General features: G+C 35.9%; 1 long non-coding RNA gene across 1 annotated transcript in view; it reads left to right on the forward strand.

The window, feature by feature from the left end:
- The window catches only part of LOC113255056 (uncharacterized), an 86,476-nt gene extending 64,313 nt beyond the window's left edge, over positions 1 to 22,163 (forward strand). Inside the window, exon 5 of the long non-coding RNA XR_006409469.3 lies at positions 22,031 to 22,163. This is a non-coding gene — a long non-coding RNA (uncharacterized LOC113255056). The remainder of the gene's footprint in view (positions 1 to 22,030) is intronic.
- The last annotated feature ends 646 nt before the right edge of the window (positions 22,164 to 22,809 follow it).

Below are 22,809 nucleotides of genomic sequence, written 5' to 3' on the forward strand. Positions count from 1 at the left end.
GCAGGTAGACTGTTCTTTTTTTTTCTTATCTTTTTATAATGTCTATGGTGCGCAAATTTGTAAATTTAATGAAGTTAAGAGTATCAAGCATTTTGTTGTCTGTACTTAATTAGTATCTTGTGCAAGAAATCTTTTCCTATACCAAGAGCACAAAAATTTGACACATACATATATTTCCATATATTTAGTCTTTTTCACCTGGATTCATTTATTGAATAATGACTCTTTCTGCCACTGATTTTTATATAACCCGAGTCATATATTAAGTATGCATGAGTTTATCTCTCGGCTTTCTATTCTACTCTATTGATTTACTTTTCTATCCTTACCAATGAAACACTTTATGGTTTTGTGACTAGAAAGCTTGATTTCTGTTGGCCCACCTCCCTTGTTTTTAAAACAATTTTGGGTTTTTTTTGGCCATTTCAAATCTTCCACATGAATTTTAAAACTTTTTTTTCGAAGAATTATTGTAATTTAACTTGAGTTGAAGTTGTATTTGATTTATATTATTTATAGAGCAATTGACCGCTTTATGGTACTGTTTCAATCTATGAACATGGTATATTTCTCCATTTACTTAGCAGTTATATTTTTTAATTATGTTTCATAATTTTCTCCATAGACTTCTTACAAATTATTTTGGTCTATTGCTAGATATTTCATAGTTTTTGTTGCTATAGTGAATTAGACATATTCTTTTTCTTATTATTACTGTTATTTCTGTTTTTCAACTATAGTGTAAGCTTTAAGAAGGCAGAGTTTTCTCTCTTCTAGTCAGTGCTATATTCAAGTACCTAGAATAGGATGTGATACATAGTTGATCTCAAAATGTGTTGAATAAACTAATACTACATTTTCTAATGGACTATTTGTGCTTTATAATAATATAATAATGATATAATAATAATGATATAATGACTTTTGCGGCAACTTGGATGAGCTTGCATTATAGCTATAATACTTTACCCATTGAATCTCTTTAACTTTATATGGAGAAAATGAAAACATGTAAAGAAAACCAGTTTTTAAAAATTATTTATTAAAATTTAGGTATTTAGTACTTATTAGAGACTTTCTCATAGTTATGATATTATACATATATTATAACTTAAAAATACTCATGTATAAATTCACTTTTAGAATTAGGTAATACTGTAGTAGATTTCATAAAAAAATCTTTCAGTGCTATGAAAATTCCCTTAAATTATGCCATATTTTGTTAAAACAAAATTAAATTTCTGATTTTAAACTTATTATTGTATTAGAATGATTAAATAGAATGAACATTAGAGAGAGAAAATTTATTTTGGCACATTAACTCTGTCCTCTATATATCATAAGCATTTTGTGTAGCAAATCTGGTTTATAATGTCTGTTCTTTGCTTGAAAGCTATCAGATTATTTTCAGCCTACTTTCTGACTACTCATACAAACAAAATTTTGAAAGTAGCTGTTTCCATCTTTTTGTTTCTTCTAATATTATTTATTGTTTTTGCTTTATGGTATCTCTAATGTCTGGATCTATATGCTTTACTTTGGTCATACTACCTCCAGTTGGATTGAACACTGGGAGTCCAGTCCCTGCTTGTTTTTCCTGTCAGGCCTTGGGCACCACTCACAAGGAACACAATGTGAAAAAATGCCCCAGTAGTTGAGGAATACAGGCCTTCTTTGATCCTAAGAGCAAGCAATTTCGACCCTTCTGCAATTTCTTCTGGCCTTTGCCTCCATATATCTAAAGAATAAGTTTATACATCTATTTCTTGATTTTTCAGACTTAATTATTATCTAATCTCCTTATGGAAGATGAGGACTAAACTCATACAAAATTTGCCCTATTTAAACATATCACAAAATTTGACTTATTCAATGTTTAGAGATTATATTACTTTCATTAGTAATTATTGTTCAGAAAGAACTCAGTCGCATAGAAGTTGATCATATTCTCATTCTTACACAGGTTGTAATTTACCTTAGAGGCAACAGTAGCCTCACTGATCACTATCTCTTGCAAATTCTCTAAAAAAATGTAAAATTCTCCTCAATAGATCAAAACACCTGGAAATTTATCATGCCTTATCCTTTGCCTTCTCACAGTGTTCATCTTTCTGTTTAGTAGGTTGTTGGTTGTTCTCCCAACTTGCTGCATAAATGTCTTCCAGGAGATTCCTTTCATCATTTTCCTAGGAATTCCTTTTGCATCTCTTGTATTTTAAATCCCCTGTTTCTACAATCCCATATATTTTTTCATAGTGAACTTTCTTATGTCAGTGGAAACTCTGCAAAGTGTCCCAAGTGCTGAAGGAACTGGGGAAGATTTCTCAGAGGAAATAAAAGTTGAATTGGATTTGGAGAAGGTGTAGGAATTTACCAGAAAACACTCTTCCATACAGAGAAAATGGCATATATAATTTCTCAAGGATTAAGGAATTTGTAGGTGGATCAGTGAGAACTTCAATAGGGTTACTAAGTATGAGGATTTGGGGAAGTAAAAGTCGATGCTGTAGTGTGTGCCCAAATTTTGGAGAACAATATGTGACATGCTAAAGATTTTGAAGCCTTTTCTTAAAGACCATAGTGATCTGAAGAAGTTTTTAAAAGAAGAGGCATGATTATATAATAAATTCTTTCTAATAAAGGTAATTTGGGAGCAGAGTGGAAGCGGGTGTGGGCAAGAACAGCAGTTAGGAGACTGTTGAATCAGTCTCATTGAGAGATGAAGTAATTTCAGGTAAATATGGAGTCCAGAAGGTCAGTCAGATTTGAGAGGAATTTTAGAGATAGAATTGAAAGGACATGCCAGTTCGTGAAAGGTCTGTGGGGAAAGGTGTCTTTGAGGAAGACTGCTTGTCTGGTAAAGATTATATGAGGAGGAATAGACTAACGATGGAAAAGAAAATAGTTTAATATGTGCATTTTAAGACCATGACAAAGCACTGAGATGGAAATACCTGGTACCCAAATGAAATATGAAAAGACTATTATTATTATTGTGTTGTGACCATATAGGATTATTAGTTGGTTGGATTTATCAGCTGATTGGTTGGAGAATTTTTCAGCATCACCTAGAGAATATTTTCAAAATAACCCCCCTTTTCCTCTTCTGGAGATTCTGGTATATTTTCCCCTAGGTGAAATTCAAGTACGAGGAATTTTATTCTTATGATGTAGTTTCTAACTCTCTTTTTAGTAGAAGAAAATAATCTTGGATGTGTGTGGTTTTGTAATGACCTTCAGATTTTTATCTGATCTTTGTTTATTTGTCGTTCTCTTGGAATAGACATAGAAGCAGTTGTTCCAGAAAAGAGATATGCTCTTCAAATTCAAATTTCTATTTTTTCAGGCCAAAATTATCACTCTATGACTTGAATGATAGATTATCTATATGAAATGGATTTGACCTGACTAAAGCCATTAGAGATATTTTTGAAGAAAAAATAAGCTTGCTTCTTTTCATTTATCTAAACCTAAAACCTCCATTTAGATTTTAAATTGCTCTCAATTACTTGCTAATGTATTCTTGCAGTTAAATTATATATACTTACATTGTCATATGCTGAGGATCGCTAAGTTTTGATATGTCACACTGACATAGGCAAACGTTAACCTTATTTTATTTGTAGGAAATGGCAACCCAGATTTCAAATAAAATTTTCAAGTGAGTAAATGGCTGAGTTTGGAATAAAACTTTAAATTTTAACATCTGCCTTATTGTCTGAAAAATACCTTTTAAGCAAATAGCATTTTCCCCCAGACACCTAAAATCTGCCTGTATTTTCCTTGGGCTCACACATAGATAGTGAACTGAATGAAAACAATCTTTTTCACTAGCTGTGTTTTTCTAGGGTGTTGTCTTATTTGAGTAGTTTTCAGGATTAACCATTTAACCATGTCACCTTTCCTGGAAGCATTATGTAAAAGTTTCCACAATACAAAAAGTGATCTTAGTGACAGCATGAATTAAGACTTGATTTGGTGGAAGGAAATGAGCCAATGGTGTTCTCATGGACAGTTTCGTAAAGTTGTTTTAATTCTTCTGCTCATATCACAAAACAAACCAGAGCTAAATACCATCTGATTTCTCAAGGTTTGTGTCTTCTAGAAACTATATTAGGATCTTCTCATTGACTGGCTTTATAGCTTTTATGTTTAAACAGAATTATTCCTTTCAAAAAAGAATATATTTACTGATCATTGACAAAATGCAATTATGCCATTCCTGTGGCTTATTCAATATTTTAACAAATATTTACTGAGCAGTTACTCTGTACTGGGTAAGTCATTATTTTGTTAGAATACACAAAAGTACCTATTGCTTTGGTAACTTAGGAGGATCAAACTACTTGCTTTCAAGGTGTCTCTAAGACTTTTTCTTTCTGATAAGGACATGATGGAATTGCTGACTACATAATAATTATTTCTATTTTTAGTTTCTGGGTTGAATGATATGGAAGTCTGGAACATATAAAGTCAAAATTTTATGTATGTAATATATGTATGAAATTTATATACATATAGATAAAAGATACAAATAATATACATCATATTTTATATATATAAATCATGTATATATTAGTATCTGGTACTGGCATTGGTGAAGCCTATAATTATTAAATAATAAATTGCCAGATTATTTGTAGCATAATCCCAATTTATATTATATACATAATATATTATTCTAGCCATACTATTTGACCCCATTTACCCCTTGCCTTTTAATAAGAGAACACTATAAAAACTGTTTCAGTGAAGAAAAGTCATTTCTTCTCTGAGCATTCTTGCTTGTAATGCCTTTATCAAGAGTATTTGCTTTGCAAATATCCCTTTGCTAGAAATTAGGTATAACAATATAAGTGATAACGATAAATGTTGTCATTTATTAAATAATTAATTTGTGCTGGGCACCACATAAAAACTGCATATATCATCTCAAACAAATAAGCAAAAGCCTAGGGTGACTCACTTATTTTTAGGTACACTCATCTTTGGACCCTATTTTCTCTTGGCCATCAGTTGTTGGTTATTGTTTGACATTATATTTCAAGGCTTTCTTATATTTTTTTTCCTTTTGTTCTATGTTAAGTGGGAGATTAAAAACAAACTAACAAAATTCCTTAATAGTATCCTTTATTATTCCTTAGATGAGAATCACATGCAGTTCCACAGACCATCTTTATATATGCAAATCAATTTAGTGTTTTCCTCCTCAATAATGTAACAGTGGGCCACACAGTGATGGTTCCTATTCTCACTTGGCCATACAGTGACTGCACTACTGATGTGCCTTCCTCTTCTCACTCTTGCTCTCTTGAGAGGCCTGGCTAGTTTCAGGGGCACTCTTATTGGATTCAACATTGCATCTAGACTTGGGGGTCCTTTGTTCATTCCTGGTTTGAAAAGGGATGTTTGAATGGCTCTGTCCCTCCTAATTATGTGAAAAAAGAAACAGGGCTAACAGTTTTATGGAAACCTCAATCTGTGTTTGAATGAATGTCATGATAAATGCATGTAACCAAGACCAGTATTGACATTACCTTCTCATTTTGGGGCCTAATAAAAATTTTAATCTTTCTCAGAAAATATGGAATTGCCATGTCAATAAATCTTGTCAGATTCCTAAACAAGAAGTCAATATTTATTAAATAGACACAAGAATGGGACTTAGTCTTCTGTATGTTCCCTATAAAACCTAATATACTGATGGTACTCAGCCAATATAAATGTTATTCATTAAATGTTCTTAACTAGGCAAAACAGATTATGTAGGAACATTAATAATTACTAAATATGACTGGAATTCATTTCACTTTATCATGGAATTCTATATCCTCCAAGGAACTTTCTATCAGTATCTATGCTGTACAAAAATTCAATATTTTCCAGTAGTTTTCCTTCAATAAAATGAATTATAGTCTTCTCTGGATGATGTAAACTAAGGATGACTCCATTTACAATTAATCCTATGTTTGTGCGTATGTGTGTGTGTTTGTGAAGGAAATTGAAATGAAAGTTTCAATTAGGTATCAAGATACAATAGATGTGAATTAGGAAGTAAGATGAAACAATTTGTGATATTGAAAATAAATGTCTCATTACCCTTGAATTACTTCTCTCAAAGTCACCTGTGAGTGAGTGGAGGAGAAAGAATGAGATTTTTTAATAGGTAGCTTATGCCTTGTTTTAAGTTCCCATCCTTGGAGATGAGATGAATTCTGACTTCTAACTTTTAGAAGAGTCTTTCCGAAAGCCTAAATGGAGAGCTGGAGATGTCACTCCTATAACTGGTGTGCTGGGGTTTGACTCTGCCTGGAAACCTGAAAGATGAGATTGGGATGATAAACTGCTTTGAGGGTTAAGCCTGGAGACTGCTGCTTGTTGGGATCAGCCCCTTGAGAGTTTGTCCAGTCAAGACATGCAGGAATATTCCTATAGAGCTGATGTGGGTCTTGCAGGAGAGCAGGTATACAGTCATCTGGGTTCTTATCCAGGTCCTCCTGGAGTGGTAGAAGGACTACTGCAGCCAGAAAAAGCTGAGAGGTGACTGCCTAGAGACTGAGGAAGGAGTAGTACATGACCACCTGGCATAGAGGTGTATCTGCCTGGTTGCAGGTTACGTAAGAAAGAGGGGTCCTGCAAGACACTTGAGGCAAGCTTCTGAAAGCACCACATGACACAAAAAGGTTAATGTCCTCCAGCTTCAGGGAGTGCAAAGCCAGTCTAAGGTGCCATTAGTTTCTCCTTCCACTTGTTACCAGAGAGGGACTGCAAAAATGGTTGTCCAGCTGGCAATGTAGACTGGGGGAAAAAAAAAAAAAGGAAAGGACCATCCCCTTCTGTCCTTCTGGTTCTGAAACAGAACAGAGCCAGGAAGGGAAGATCTTAGGCACATTTGATTAAAACCTTGAACTGACCTTCTATTTTCTGAATCGAGACTCACTGAGATGATTTACAACTGCAGAACTGTCCATTGCTTAAGAATGAGCTGAAGACTCCAGGGGTCTGCTATAGTTTCATCTAGTGACAGGCGATATTACTTCCACTGAATACATTTTGAAAGGGAAGAAAAAGGAATAGCCAAAGCAAGGCCTGGCAAAATCTTGATAACCACTGAATATGTGTTGATAGGTGTTCATTATACTTCTCTATCTGCTTTTATCTGTGTTTGAAAATTTTAAGAAAATAGTTTTAAAAGTAAAGGACTGGTTGGAAACAAAAAGACTGCATTTTTATTACCACTTGTGTTTGTTCAATACATGGATATAATTACATGTGTATGTATTTTTATGCTTATTTAAATCCAATTTTTAAGTTAAATTTGAAATAGAATCAAATTAACTCTCTACTAGGGTTTTGCTATGGAATGTCAAAAAAATAAGTGAGGGTTGTATTTTTATTACAATCATCAGGCTTTGTTTTACCAAAATTTTGGTTGGACACTATTTTTTTTAAGAGTATATGAACCATTGCCAGTATGCATAATTAATTCATAAACGTGTTGAGAATCTATTTTTGAAAAACACGTAGTTGTTTTTATTGCAAAACAAACTTTGAATAAGGTATGGATTTGGAGAAGCAGAATGTGATAAACAAAATGGTTTGGTAACACAGAAGGAAAGACTAATACAGATTGGGTTATCCTTAGGAAAGGTGGCATTTTAGTTTGGTCAAGAAAGATGGATAGGTTCTCCAAAGGTTTAAATGTGCTAGAGTATGTGGCATTACAGATAAAAATAGCCAGGCACACTATACAAATGAAAGCACTCTACAAAAATGCTGAGGTAGAAATAGGCAAAGATATGTTTGGGAAATGACCTATCTGGCTTGATTGGAGTTCAGAGATTTAGTGAGAGGAATATGGCTGGAAACTAAGTAGGAGTAAATTTCCATGGGATTTGTATGCCTTGATACAAAATTTAGACTTTTGTTTTAAAGATACTGAGGAGCATAGAAGTAGATTTGAACATGGGTATAATATTGTCCAAGTCAGTTTGGTTGGCATAACCGAATAGCTTAGACTGCATGGCTTTTTCTTTTTCTTTTTCTTTTTCTTTTTCTTTTTCTTTTTCTTTTTCTTTTCCTTCCCTTCCCTTCCCTTCCCTTCCCTTCCCTTCCCTTCTCTTCTCTTCTCTAATTTTTTATTATGTTAGTCACCATACAGTACATCATTTGTTTTCGATGTAGTGTTCCATGATTCATTGTTTGCGTATAACACCCAGTGCTCCATGCTATACGTGCCCTCCTTAGTACCCATCACCGGCCTAGCCCAATCCCCACCCCTCTCCCCTCTGAAACTCTCAGTTTGTTTCCCAGGTCCATAGTCTCTTGTGGTTCATTCCCCCTTCTGTTTACCCCCCTTCATTCTTCCCTTCCTTCTCCTACCTATCTCCCTGCTATTCCTTATGTTCTACAAATGAGTGAAACCATATGATAATTGTCTTTCTCTGCTTGACTTATTTCACTTAGCATAATCTCCTCCAATCCCGTCCATGTTGCTGCAAATGTTGGGTAATCATTCTTTCTGATGGCTGAGTAATATTCCATCGTATATATGGACCACATCTTCTTTATACATTGGTCTGTTGAAGGGCATCTCGGCTCCTTCCAGAATTTAGCTATTGTGGACAATGCTGCTATGAACATTGGGGTGCATATGGCCCTTCTCTTCACTACATCTGTATCTTTGGGGTAAATACCCAGTAGGCCAATTGCTGAGTCATAGGGTAACTCTATTTTTAACTTTTTGAGGGACCTCCACACTGTTTTCCAAAGCGGCTGTACCAACTTGCATTCCCACCAACAGTGTAAAGAGGGTTCCACTTTCTCCACATCCTGTCCAACATTTGTTGTTTCTTGCCTTGTCAATTTTTGCCATTCTAACTGGCGTAAAGTGGTATCTCAAAGTGGTTTTGATTTGAATTTCCCTGATGGCTAATGATGTTGAACATTTTTTCATGTGTCTGTTAGCCATTTGTATGTCTTCATTAGAAAAGTGTTCGTATTTTCTGCCCATTTTTTGATTTGACTGTTTCTCGTGTATTGAGTTTGAGAAGTTCTTTATAGATCTTGGATACCAGCCTTTTATCTGTAGTTTCATTTGCAAATATCTTCTCCCATTCTGTGGGTTGCCTCTTTGTTTTGATGACCATTTCCTTTGCTGTGCAGAAACTTTTTATCTTGATGAAGTTCCAGAAATTCATTTTTTCATTTGTTTCCCTTGCCTTTGGAGATGTGTCATGAAAGAAGTTGCTGTGGCTGATGTCGAAGAGGTTACAGCCTATGTTCTCCTCTATGATTTTGATGGATTCCTTTCTCACATGGAGGTCTTTCATCCATTTGGAGTTTATCTTTGTGTATGGTGTGAGAGAGTGGTCAAGTTTCATTCTTTTGCATGTAGCTGTCCAATTTTCCCAGCACCATTTATTGAAGAGACTGTCTTTTTCCACTGGATGTTTTTTCCTGCTTTGTGAAAGATTAGTTGACCATAAAATCGAGAGTCCATTTCTGGAGTCTCTATTCTGTTCCATTGGTCTATGTGTCTGTTTTTCTGCCAGTACTATGCTGTCTTGGTGATCACAGCTTTGTAGTATAGCTTGAAATCAGGAACGTGATGCCTCCATCTTTGTTTTGCTTTTTCAACATTTCCTTGGAGATTCAGGGTCTTTTCTGGTTCCACACAAATTTTAGGATTGTTTGTTCCAGCTCTTCAAGAAATGTCATCAGTATTTTGATCAGGATGGTGTTAAAAGTATAGATTGCTCTGGGTAGCATAGAGATTTTAACTATGTTTGTTCTTCCGATCCATGAGCATGGAATGTTTTTCCATCTTTTTGTGTCTTCTTCAATGTCTTTCATCAGTGTTCTGTAGTTTCTAGAGTATAGATCCTTTACCTCTCTGGTTAAGTTTATTCCGAGATATCTTATGGTTTTTGGTGCTATTGTAAATGGGATGGATTCCCTAATTTCTCTTTCTTCAGTCTCATTGTTCGTGTATAGAAATGAAACTGATTTCTGAGCATTGATTTTGTATCCTGCCACATTACTGAATTGTTGTATGAGTTCTAGTATTTGGGGGTGGAGTCTTTTGGGTTTTTCATATAAAGTATCATGTCAAATGCGAAGAGAGAGAGTTTGACTTCTTCTTTGCCAATTTGAATACCTTTAATTCTTTTTTGTTGTCTGATTGCTGTTGCTAGGACTTCTTACACTATGTTGAACAATAATGGTGAGAGTGGGCGTCCTTGTCTTGTTCCTGATCTTAAGGGAAAGGCTCTCAGCTTTTCCCCATTGAGAATGATGTTCACTGTAGGCTTTTCATAGATGGTTTTTCTGAACTTGAGGAATGTACCCTCTATCCCTACACTCTGAAGAGTTTTAATCAGGAAAGGATGCTGTATTTTATCAAATGCTTTTTCTGCATCAATTGAAAGGATCATACGGTTCATGTCTCTTCTCTTATTAATGTGATCTATCACACTGATGGATTTGTAAATGTTGAACCACCCTTGCATCCCAGGGATGAATCCTACTTGGTCGTAATGGATAATCCTTTTAATGTACTGTTGGATCCTATTAGCTAGAAATTTGTTGAGAATTTTGGCATCCATATTCATCAGGGATATCGGTCTGTAATTCTCCTTTTTGATGGGGTATTTGCCTGGTTTTGGGATCAAGGTAATACTGGCCTTATAGAATGAGTTTGGTAGTTTTCCTTCTGTTTCTGTTTTTTTTTTTTTTTTTAAAGATTTTGTTTATTTATTTGACAGAGGTAGAGACAGCCAGCAAGAGAGGGAACACAAGCAGGGGGAGTGGGAGAGGAAGAAGCAGGCTCATAGCGGAGGAGCCTGATGTGGGGCTCGATCCCATAATACCGGGATCACGCCCTGAGCCGAAGGCAGACGCTTAACTGCTGTGCCACCCAGGCGTCCCTGTTTCGTTTTTTGAAACAACTTCGGGAGAATAGGTATTATTTCTTCTTTGAATGTTTGGTAAAATTTCCCAGGCCCTGGACTCTTGTTTTTTGGGAGGTTTTTGATCACTGCTTCAATCTCTTCATGATTAATCGGTCTGTTTAAATAATCAATTTCTTCCTGTTTCAGTCTTGGTAGTTTATAGGTTTCCAGGAAGGCATCCATTTCTTCCAGTTTGTTTAATTTATTGACATATAGTTGTTGATGATAGTTTCTAATGATTGTTTCTATTTCCTTGGTGTTGGTTGTGATCTCTCCCCTTTCATTCGTAATTTTATTAATTTGAGTCCTTTCTCTATTCTTTTGAATAAGTCTGTCCAGTGGCTTATCGATCTTATTAATTCTTTCAGAGAACCAGCTTCTAGTTTTGTTGAACTGCTCTACTGTGCTCCTGGTTTCTAATTCTTTGATCTCTGCTCTAATTTTAATCAGTTGTCTTCTTGTATGTGGGTTAGGCCTGTTCTTCTGTTCCAACTCCAGCTTCTTAAGGTGAGAGTATAAGGACTGCATTTTAGATTGTTCTATTTTTTTGAGTGAGGCTTGGATGGCTATGTATTTTCCCCTTAGGATCGCCTTTGCAGTGTCCCATAGGTTTTGGACCAATGTGTTTTCGTTCTCATCGGTTTCCCTAAATTGCTTAAATTCTTCTTTATTTTCCTGGTTTACCCAATCATTCTTAAGCAGGATGGTTCTTAGTCTCCAAGTGTTTGAGTTTCTTCCAAATTTTTCCTTGTGATTGATTTCCAGTTTCAAAGCACTGTGGTCTGAGAATATGCAGGGAATAATCTTAGTCTTTTGGTATCAGTTGAGACCTGTTTTGTGACCCAGTGTATGGTCTATTCTGGAGAAAGTTCCATGTGCATTCGAAAAGAATGTGTATTCTGCTGTTCTAGGGTGTAGCGTTCTATATATATCTATGAGGTCCATTTGGTCCAGTTAATCATTTAAAGCTCTTATTTCTTTGTTGATTTTCTGCTTAGGTGATCTATCTGTTGCTGAGAGCGTAGTGTTGAGGTCCCCTACTATTAATGTATTATTATCTATATGTCTCTTGATTCTGGTTAAGAGTTGGCTTGTGTATCTAGCTGCTCCCCTGTTGGGGGCATAGATATTTATAATTGTTAGATCCTCTTGTTGGATACACCCTTTAAGAATAATATAGTGTCCTTCTGTATCTCTAACTACAATCTTTAGCTTAAAATCTAATCTGTCTGATATGAGCACTGCCACCCCAGCTTTCTTTTGAGGTCCATTGGCATGAAAATGGTTCTCCATCCCTTCACTTTCAGTCTGGATATAGCTTTAGGTTCAAAATGAGTCTCTTGTAGACAGCATATGGATGGGTCATGTCTTTTTATCCATTCTGCAACCCTGTGGCGTTTATGGGAGCATTTAGGCCATTCACATTGAGAGTGATTATTGAGAGAGATGATTTTAGTGATGTCATGCTGCCTGTGAAGTCTTTGTTTGTATAGATTGTAAATTTCTGTTCTGTATCACTCTTGGGGTCTTTTTATTTTTATAGAACCCCCCCCTTAATATTTATTGTAGGGCTGGCTTGGTGGTCACATATTCTTTCAGTTTCTGCCAGTCTTGGAAGCTCTTGTCTCTTCATCCATTCTGAATGACAGCCTTGCTGTATAAAGAATCCTTGGCTGCATGTTCTTCTCACTTAGTGCTCTGAATATGTCTTACCAGCTTTTTCTGGCTTGACAGGTCTCTGCAGACAGGTCTGACATTATTCTGATGTTCTTCCCTCTGTACGTGAGGGATCTCTTCCCTCTGGCTGCTTTCAAGGTTGTTTCCTTGGATCTTAGATTTGCGAATTCTATTATGTGACATAGTGTCGGTCTGTTCTCATTGATCTTTGGAGGAGTCCTCTCTGCCTCTTGGACATGAATGCTTGTTTCCTTTGCCAGATTAGAGAAGTTCTCAGCTACAATTTGGTCAAGTATCTCTTCTAGACCTCTCTCTTTCTCCACTCCCTCGGGGATGCCAGTGATTCTGACATTGGAACGTTTTATTGAGTCAGTAATCTCCCGTAGTCTTATTTCTTGAAAGTGGAGTTTCTTAAGCCATGTTACCTCTTTTTCCTTCTTTTCTATCTTCTCATCCTGTAACTCACTAATTCGGCCTTCTGCCTCGTTTACCCTGGCCGTCAGAGCATCCAGTTTAGATTGCATTTGATTCATAGCATTCTTAATTTCCTCCAGATTCATTCTCATTTCAGCCCTTAGAGATTCTATATTCTCGTTAATATTTTCATTAATATTTTTTTCAAGCCTACACATCATCCTGACAATTGTTACTCTGAAATCCATTCCTGACAATTTGGCTATATCCATATCCATTAGATCTGTGGCAGAAGCCACAGTCTCTGTTTCTTTCCTTCGTTGGGAGTTCCTCCTCTTTGTCATTCTGATGAGGTGTGGTTGCAGGGATGTAGACAGCCCAAATTATTGACCAGGTCCCAAGCAAGATGCACTTGTTTTATAGGGACCTTAGGGATATGGGCTTCTTGTTTTTTTCAGCCTGCCTTCTGGGAGAGGGGCCTGCTGTGCTGATACTCAGGCAACCCTGTTTTGGTAGAGTTGCCCTGTCCCCTGTGGGGGGGGTATGGGCACAGTGAGAACCGTTTTTTTCCAGGCTTTTGTTCTCTGGCGGCTTTCCCTGGTGGCTTTCTGTGACTCTTCAGAGGGTCAGAGTAGGAATGACCGTATCCAAACCTCTGTCTCAGAACAGAGAGATCGCAGTCTTCTCTTCACTCATCTCTCCTGGCCACTCTAACTCCATTTCTGTCGGTGCTGCTAAAAACCTGCAGCATCCTTGGTTGTGTGCCCCGCAGCCGTTCTCCCTGTCCTCACTCCCAGGGCCAGCATGTCTCTGCCCTTTTTGCTTCTAACACTGCCAGCTGCCCTGCTTCCCACATATGCTCTCAAGCTCCCGGTTTCAGTCTGGTTCATGCATGCACTCCAGAGCTCCTGGTTTCAGTCTGGTTCGAGTGAGTGCTCCGGAGCTCCTGGTTTCAGTCTAGTTCACACGCTCCCGAGCTCCCGGTTTGGGTCTGGTTTCCCCCCAGCTACCGGTCTGCGAGTCCGGCCCACTCCCCAGCACAGGAGGCTACTGACTGCGTGGCTTTTAAACAACAGAAATTTATCTTTCACAGTTTTGGAGGCTGGAAGTCCAAGACCAGGATGCCAGTAGATTTGGTGTCTGGTGAGAACCCCCTTTCTGGTTCATATATGGCCATCTTCTCACTCTGTCCTCAAATGGTGTCAGGGACCAGGGAGCTGTGTGGGCCTACAGTATAAGGGCACCAATCCCATTGATGAGGGCTCCATCCTCCTGATCTAATTATCCCCAGAGGCCCTAGCTCTAAATACTGTCACATTGGGGATTAGGTTTTAACATAGAATTTGGGGAGGAGGACATATCAGTCAGTAGCAGATTTTTTCAATACAAGACATTCTTGACATTTAATTAAGCTCCAAGGTGAAGTGTGTCAGAAAGGAAAGATATTTCATAAAGAGAGTTAAGGCTTATTATATTTACCAAATGAGAAGTACTGAATGTGGGTGTGGGTAAATGGAGTGAATGAATAAAATAGAAGAAACATATGGATCACACTATCTTTGTGGATTTTGGAGTAAAATGATTGGAATCAGACATTATTTAGAAAGAACCAGCTCATTATAAATGATTATCTGCTTTTTGGGTGGAATAATTTCTACTTAGCTTGATGGCTAGAAGATGTATAAAAACATTCTAGTATCACTATAAGGAAATTAATTTTAACAAGATTAACAAATTGAAATTTCTGTTGAACCATATGGACTTTTTAAAAATTTTCTGTAACATTATCTTTGTAATGACTTTATGATCTAGAGAGAAGGAAGCTCCACATTAAATTGTTTGATTTCATTTAGAAGCACAGCTAAGATGGCATTTTTTATTTAGTCTTCCTTCCTGAATGAAAACAAATGTTGAGGTAATTCCTGGGTAAAATGTAGGTATACACTGGCTGATACACATCATATTACATTTGGAAAGCAAAAAATCAAATAGAAAATTGACTACTCAGGAATAAATTATAAAAATGGGTAGAATTATATATTTATGCAGCAACAATTTTTTAAGCTATCTTGATGATAATAATAGGGATTACTAAGCTATTTTAAGATGAAACATTTCCCTAAGAAAAAAACACATACCAACATAGATTTTGGATAATGCAACATTTTTCTAACAGTTTCCCTTTAATTGGAGGCAAACCTAATAAAGATTGATTAGCTCTGCAAATGCTTGATATTGATGCTTTATTTCATGGCTACATTTCATGTATTTTGTGGAATATGTATGAATAATAATTGATGACCTAGAAAGAAAATTTAATTTATATTTTTCTTTTAAATATAAATTTGTTAATTATCCTATAGGGCTTCTTGTTTTCTTTTCATGTGTTCATTTGCTACTAATCTCATGGTCGTGATGATATACTCATTTTCCCCCAACACTTTCAAAGCAATCAAATTCCAGTGTCATTCAGGATGAGGCTCAGTGAAATTTAGCATCATCGGGGTGGCAGAATTTTAATACTTTTTGATTATTATGAGTGAACTGGTAGAGAAGGATACTATGAAATATGAATTGGAGGAATATAAGATCAAAGTCAGGGTGATCAATAAGGTGGCTTTGTCACATCTGGGCAAGAGACAGCAAGAACGTCATTTTGTTCCAGGATGGACAAGAGTTAGTTGTAATCCTAGATGTGGAAATGTGCTTCCTAATGTTGTTCCTCTTTGAAAGTGCATCTTACCTTTATCAGAAAAATTGTTGCATAATGAATTTTTATAAAAACAGAAAACAAAGTCACAAACGTAAACACATGACAAAGTTCTTTGTTGTAGATAAGATTTTAGGTTAACCCCCTTCTAACCTCTGTAAGTTTCAATGGAAACTCTTATTGTATAAAGAAGTTCTATATGCATGGGTTAAAAAATATGAAAACAGACTGGTTGCATTTTTATCCATATTAAACTAGCTTTATTTAAAAAGTGATATTAACACCCACATGTATGTAAATTATGGCAGAAAGTGACTTGTATATACTTTCAATGTTTTTCTAGTATGTGTCATTTATATAATAATTATTATTTTTTTAATAAAGGAATAATCTTAATCACATAACAGTATTCAGATTTCACATTAAGTTTTGTATATCCCAATTGGCTCTCCTCTGTGGAATACTTCCTTTACAGCAGGCTCCTATCAACATTTCCTTCCAGGTATTCTGCTTTGCTCAGGTGAATTAAGCATATGTGTATCTGCCAGCTAAATAATATAGTTACAAAAGGAGTGTTTTATTATTCTCCGTGTGTTTGCAGCTTGAAAGTTTCTCTCATATCTAAAGACCATGCAGGGGTTTTATTTAAAGACTGCCTATGTCCCTAGGGCTGTTTTTGCCTTTATTTCCTCTTGCGATTGGTTTTTGAATACAGGTTAATGAAATAAATGAATGAGGAAAAATACACAATAACGTGTGAAACCCTTTCCTCCCTCCACCGTTCTGTGTATTTTGATACTGAAATAGTGAAATAATTCAAATTCTCTGTTACGTATTATTCCTTACCATCATTTTATAATTAGCAGTTGTGAAAGAAATGATATTGATCATTTTATGCCAGAATCGTTAAAAATGTTAAAATACCTATTCAACTCTGCAATCAGAATAGAAGTTAAACTAAGGAAGAAACTAAAAAAAATGCATTGATTTTTTACTTGTTTCTGCATTTAAAGAATTTTTAAAAGATGTACTTTATTTATTTATGTATGATAAAGTTTTTTATTTTAATTCCAGTATAGTGTTATATTAGTTTCAGATGTACAATATAGTGAAATCCCCAACACCTATTTCATCCATCCCCCATCCACCTCCCTTCTGGTAACCAGCAGTTTCTCTCTAATTAAAAGTTTGTTTCTTGGTTTGTCTCTCTCTCTCTCTCTCTCTCTCTCTCTCTCTTTTTTTTACCCTTTGTTCTGTTTCCTAAATTTCACAGGAGTGAAATCATGGTTTTTGGTCTTCCTCTGACAGTGCTTAGCATTGTACTCTTTAGCTCTATCCATGTTGTTGCAAATGGCAAGAGTTCATTCATTTTTATGGCCGAATAATATTCCAGTGCGTGTGTGTGTGTATATAATACTCTTTGGTATCCATGTTGTTGCAAATGACAAGATTTCATTATTTTTTTATGGCTGAATAATATTCCAGTGTGTGTGTGTCTGTGTGTGTGTGTGTGTACGCCATTTTTCTTTATCCATTCATCTATCAGTAGATACTTGGGCTGCTTCCATAATTTAGCTGTTGTAAATAATGCTGCAATAAACATAGGGGTGTATATTTCCTTTTGAATTAGTGTTTTTTTATTCCTTGGGATAGATACCCAGTAGTGGAATTACTGGATCGTAGGTAGTTATATTTTTAATTTTTTGAGGAACCTCTATTCTGCACCAGTTTGCATTCCCACCAACAATGCACAAAGACTCCTTTTTCTCCACATCTTTGCCAACTTTTGTTGTTTCTTTTTTTTCTTTCTTCTCTCTCTCTCTCTTTTTTTTTTTTTTTTTAGTTAACCTGACAGGTGTGAGGTGATATCTCACTGTAGTTTTGATTTGCATTTTCCTGATGATCAGTGATGCTGAGCATCTTTTCATGTGTCTGTTGGCCATCTGGATGTCTTCTTTGGAGAAATGTCTGTTCATGTCTTCTGCCCACTTTTAAATTGGATTGTTAGTTTTCTGAGTGTTGAGTTGTATAAATTCTTTACATATTTTGGATACTAACCCTTTATCAGGGATATTTGATTTGCAAATATCTTCTCCCATTCCATAGGTTGTCTTTTAGTTTTGTTGATTGTTTCCTTTGCTGTGCAGAAACTTTATTTTGATCTACTCTCAATAGTTTATTTTTGCTTTTGTTTCCCTTGCCTCAGGAGACATATGAAGTTGAGTCAGAAATCAAAAAACTCTTAACAAGCAAAATTCCAGTGCTAGATGACTTCACAGGTAGATTCTACCAAACATTTATTTTTTAAAATTATTTCTTTATAAAGATTTTATTTATTTGAGAAAGAGAGAGTGAGAGAGTGCACAAACGGGGACAGAGGGAGAGGGGGAGGGACAAGTAGACTCCCCATTTAGTGTGGAGCCCAACACAAGGCTCAGTGTGGGGCTCAATGCAGGGCTTGATCCCAGGACCCTGAGGTCATGACTTGAGCCCAAGTCACTTGCTTAACTAACTGACCCACCCGGGTGCCCCTCTACCAAACATTTAAAGAAAAGTAAGACCTATTCTTCTCAAACTATTCCAAAAAAATAGAGGAGGAATAAAAATTTCCAATTCATTTTATGAGGCCTGTATTTCCCAGATACCAAAACCAGATAAAGATACTACAAGAAAAGAGAACTATAGGCCAATGTCTTTGATGAACATAGAAGCAAAAATCTGCAACAAAATATTAGCAAAGTAAATTCAACAATACATCAAAGAAATCATTCACCATGATGATATGGGATTTATTCCCAGGATGCAGGAGTGGTTCAATATTTACAGATCAATCAACGTGATAAATCATATCAATAAGAGGATAAAAACTGTATGATCATTTTAATAGATGCAGAAAAAACATTCAACAAAGTACAAATCCATTCATGATAAAAACCCTAAACAAAGTAGTTTTAGAGGAAATATCCCACAACACAATAAAGACCATTTATGAAAAACATACAGCCAACATCATACTCAATGGCAAAAAATTGAGAGCTCTCCCCCTATGATCAGGAACAAGACGTGGATGTCCACTCTTACCACTTTTATTCAACATAGTACTTAAAGTCCTAGTCAGGGCAATCAGACAGGAAAAAGGAATAAAAGGCACCAAAACTGGTGAGGAAAAAATAAAACTTTCACTGTTTGCAGATGATATGATACTTTATATAGAAAACACTAAAGACTTCACCAACAAACTAGAACTGATAAGTAAATTCACTAAGGTTGCAGGATACAAAGTCAATATACAGAAATCTGCTGCATTTCTATACACTAATAATGGAACAACAGAAAGAGAAATAAAGAAAGCAGTCCCATTTACAATTGTATGAAAAACAATAAGATACCTAGGAATAAACCTAACCAGAGTTGAAAGATCTATAGATCTGTACTCAGTAAACTATAAAACATTGACAAAAGAAATTGAAGATGACTCAAACAAATGGAAAGATACTCCATGCTCATGAATTGGGAGAACAAATATTGTTGAAATGTTCATATTACCCAAAACAATCTACAGATTTAATGCAATTCTTATCAAAATACCAACAGCATTTTTCACAGAATTAGAACAAATAATCCTAAAATTTGTATGGAACCACAAAAGACCCCAAATAGCCAAAACAATCTTAAAAAAGAAAAACAAATCTGGAGGTATCACAATACCACATTTCAAGTTATACTACAAAGCTGTAGTAATCAAAACAGTATGGCACTGCCACAAAAGGAGACACAAAGATCAATAGAAGAGAATAGAAAGCCCAGAAACAGGGGCCACCTGGGTGACTCAGTTGGTTAAGTGTCTGCCTTCACCTCAGGTCATGACTCCAGGGTCCTGGGACTGAGCCCCACATGGGGTTCCTGCTCAGTGGGGAGTCTGCTTCTCCCTCTCCCTCTATGCCTGCTCCTGTGCTCTCTCTTTCTCTCTTGCTCACTCTCAAATGAATAAATAAATAAAATCTTAAAAAAAAAAGAAAGCCCAGAAACAAACCCATGTTTATATGGTCAATTAATCTTTGACAAAACAGGCAAGAATATGCAATGGGAAAAAGACAGTCTCTTCAACAAATGATATTTGGAAAGTTGGACAGCTACATGCAAAAAAATGAAATGAGACCACTTTCTTACAAAAATAAAACCAAAACAGATTAAAGACCTAAATGTGAGATCTGAAACCATAAAAATCCTGGAAGAGAGCACAGGCAGTAATTTCTCTAACATTGGCTATAGCAACATAAAAGACTTTTTTTTTTTTTTAAAGATAAGTTTTGGAAAAGGTAGGAGAATTTAATTTTTAAAATACCTTCTCCATATTGGAATTTTATTTTTATTTTTTATTCTTTTATTTTATTATTTTTTAAATATTTTATTTATTTTGAGAAAGAGAGCAAGAGAGAGAGAGAGAGTGAGAGAGAGAGCACGAGCAGAGGGGAGGGGCAGAGGGAGAAGCAGGCTCTCTGCTGAGCAGGGAGCCCATCACGGGACTTGATCCCAGGACCCTGGGATCATGACCTGAACCAAAGACAGACACTTAACTGACTGAGCCACCCAGGTGCCCTGGAATTTTATTTTTAAATAAAATAAATATTAGGACTGACTTGTAAAGCAGTCCTAAGGTAAATGTATAAAGTATTTACTCGTTCCCTTTGAGGGAGTAGATACATGAATTGTTATTATGAAATAAAATGTGATGTGCTTTGTCCATTTCCCATATTTTCAGCATGTTGAAAGCTTGGAAATTTTAGGGGCATCAGGTGGCTCAGTTGGTTAAGCATCTGCCTTTGGCTCATGTCCTGATCTCAAGGTCTTGGGATCGAGCCCTGCATGTGGCTCCCTGCTCAGTGGGGAGTGTGCTTCTTTCTCCCTCTCCCTCTGCTCCTCTCCCTACTCCCAGCTATTGCTCTCTCAAATAGATAAATAAAATCTTAAAAAAAAAAAAGCTTAGAAATTTTAGAGTATCATTTCATTAAATGGGGATTTTTTTTCCTGCTTAAATGGAATATGGCATTATAAGCATGGAATATGCCACCACCACAAATATGAGAAAACATTTTGTTATCAGTAACTATGAGAATAATATGTGCCCTGTTTTTAGTTGTATCTATCTGGAATTCATTTGCTTTCTGGTAAGAAATATACAAAGGAGTGTATCTGAGGTCATATGTTCATTTACAATGAGCAATGGCCAAATGGAAGTGTTAATGTTGTGGTATCATTATTGCTAAGCATGGTTAAAGACATGGTATGGATATTAAATACCAATAAAGCAACTAGTCACATTTGTTATGCCGTATCTTTTGTCAATATATTTTCTAAATGATTTTTGGATTTTATGCATGTACTTCTGCTGCTTATTTAATAATGGCTTCTGAACTTCATTTTCCTGTTCCTATTCTAGGCATCTTATAATCTCATTTCTATAAAGAAGCAAGAGTAATGTATTTAAAACTTAAATAAGCTCATGGCATGCCCATATTTAAAATACGTCAATGATTTTCCATCACATTTAGAACAAAAATTCAAAACCCCTTGCCATTTTAGTTTGTAGATAAAATAATCCAATGAAGAAATTGGTTTTATAGGAGATGAGAGAATAATTTATTACTTAATGCATTCATTCAACAAATAAATTTTGGGTGTTTATTATGTGTCAGGCGCTATGGTAGCTACTTGGGTAAACAAAAGACATAAAAATATCTGCCTGCATGGAGCTTATTTTCTAATGGTGCAAGACAGGCAATCAACATAGTTGTATATAGCAAGTTAAAAGGTGCTAAATGCTATAGGAAAAAAGGATAAAAAAAAAAAGGGAAGAGTGAAGAAATAGGACGTATATGGCAATTTTTAAAAGGTTATTCAGGATAGACCTCATGAAGAAGCTGTCATTTGAGCAAATATTTGAAAGAGATGAGAATTAGTTATGTTGTTATTTGGGGAAGGAACAGTCCAGGTAGAGGGAATAGAGGGCAAACAATCTAACAGGAAGTCAGAACTGCCATATTTGAGGAACACTGATTTGCCTCATGTGGAAAGAGGAGGAGGGTTTCGAGCAAAGGAGTGGTATTATCTAATTTAAGTTTTAACTTGTCTCTTTTGTCTGCCATAAGGCAGAGGGGAGCAATGGTAGAAGCAAAGAGACCAGTGAAAGGAGAATAGGTCAAAAGATGATAGCTTGAAATAAGGAGGAAGCAGTGGAGGTGGTAAGAAGTAGTTTAATTCTGGGTTTGTCTTACAGGTAGAGAAAACAGGATGTTCTAACAAATTGGATGTGGAATGTTGGCTGGGCATCTGACTTACAGAGGGAGGGAACATCAAGGATGCCCAGGTTTTTGGATGGATGCATGGAGTTTCAGGTTTGAGAGGGAAGATAAGGTACTTGGTTTTGTATTTGTCAAGTTAGGGATGTCTACAACATATCAAGTGAAAATGTTAATAGTTAGACATATTGATCTGGAGCTCAAAAAGAACTCTAGGACTGAGGTAAAAATTTTGCAGTCACAAGACTGGAGAAATAAACCCTGGAAGCGAGTGAGAATAGAAAAGAAAATAGATCCAAGTACTGCATTGTGGGGTACTCCAGACTTAAGAAGAACAAAATCCATGTGTGTGTAGGGAGGTGACAGGATCCCGTTCACAGCTGTTTGTTTATATATTGCTTGCTTCACACTCCCACTGAAATGAGAGAGAGGCTTCTTGTCTGGCTAGAATATTCTTGGCACAGAATAGTTGCTCAATAAATACTTGTTAAATAAATAACAGCCAAATAAATGAGAATGTTATAGATTTATGAAAACAATTTTGATGTTTTTCATGCAGAATTGAAAGCTGGGTCCATTAGGTATCTATTTGAGGTCTGATATTGAGAAGCATAGACCTTTACTGGCACCAGACTGACTGTTTAGGGTTTAAGTCCTGGTCTTGGTATTTGACTTATTTCCCCCTCACCAGATAATATAGGTTGACTTTTTTTTTTTATAGTTATGCTGAAAGCAAAAATAAAACTCTCAATCATTT

Source organism: Ursus arctos, unplaced genomic scaffold (assembly GCF_023065955.2).
Source record: "Ursus arctos isolate Adak ecotype North America unplaced genomic scaffold, UrsArc2.0 scaffold_5, whole genome shotgun sequence".
NCBI classification, from domain to species: Eukaryota; Metazoa; Chordata; class Mammalia; order Carnivora; family Ursidae; genus Ursus; species Ursus arctos.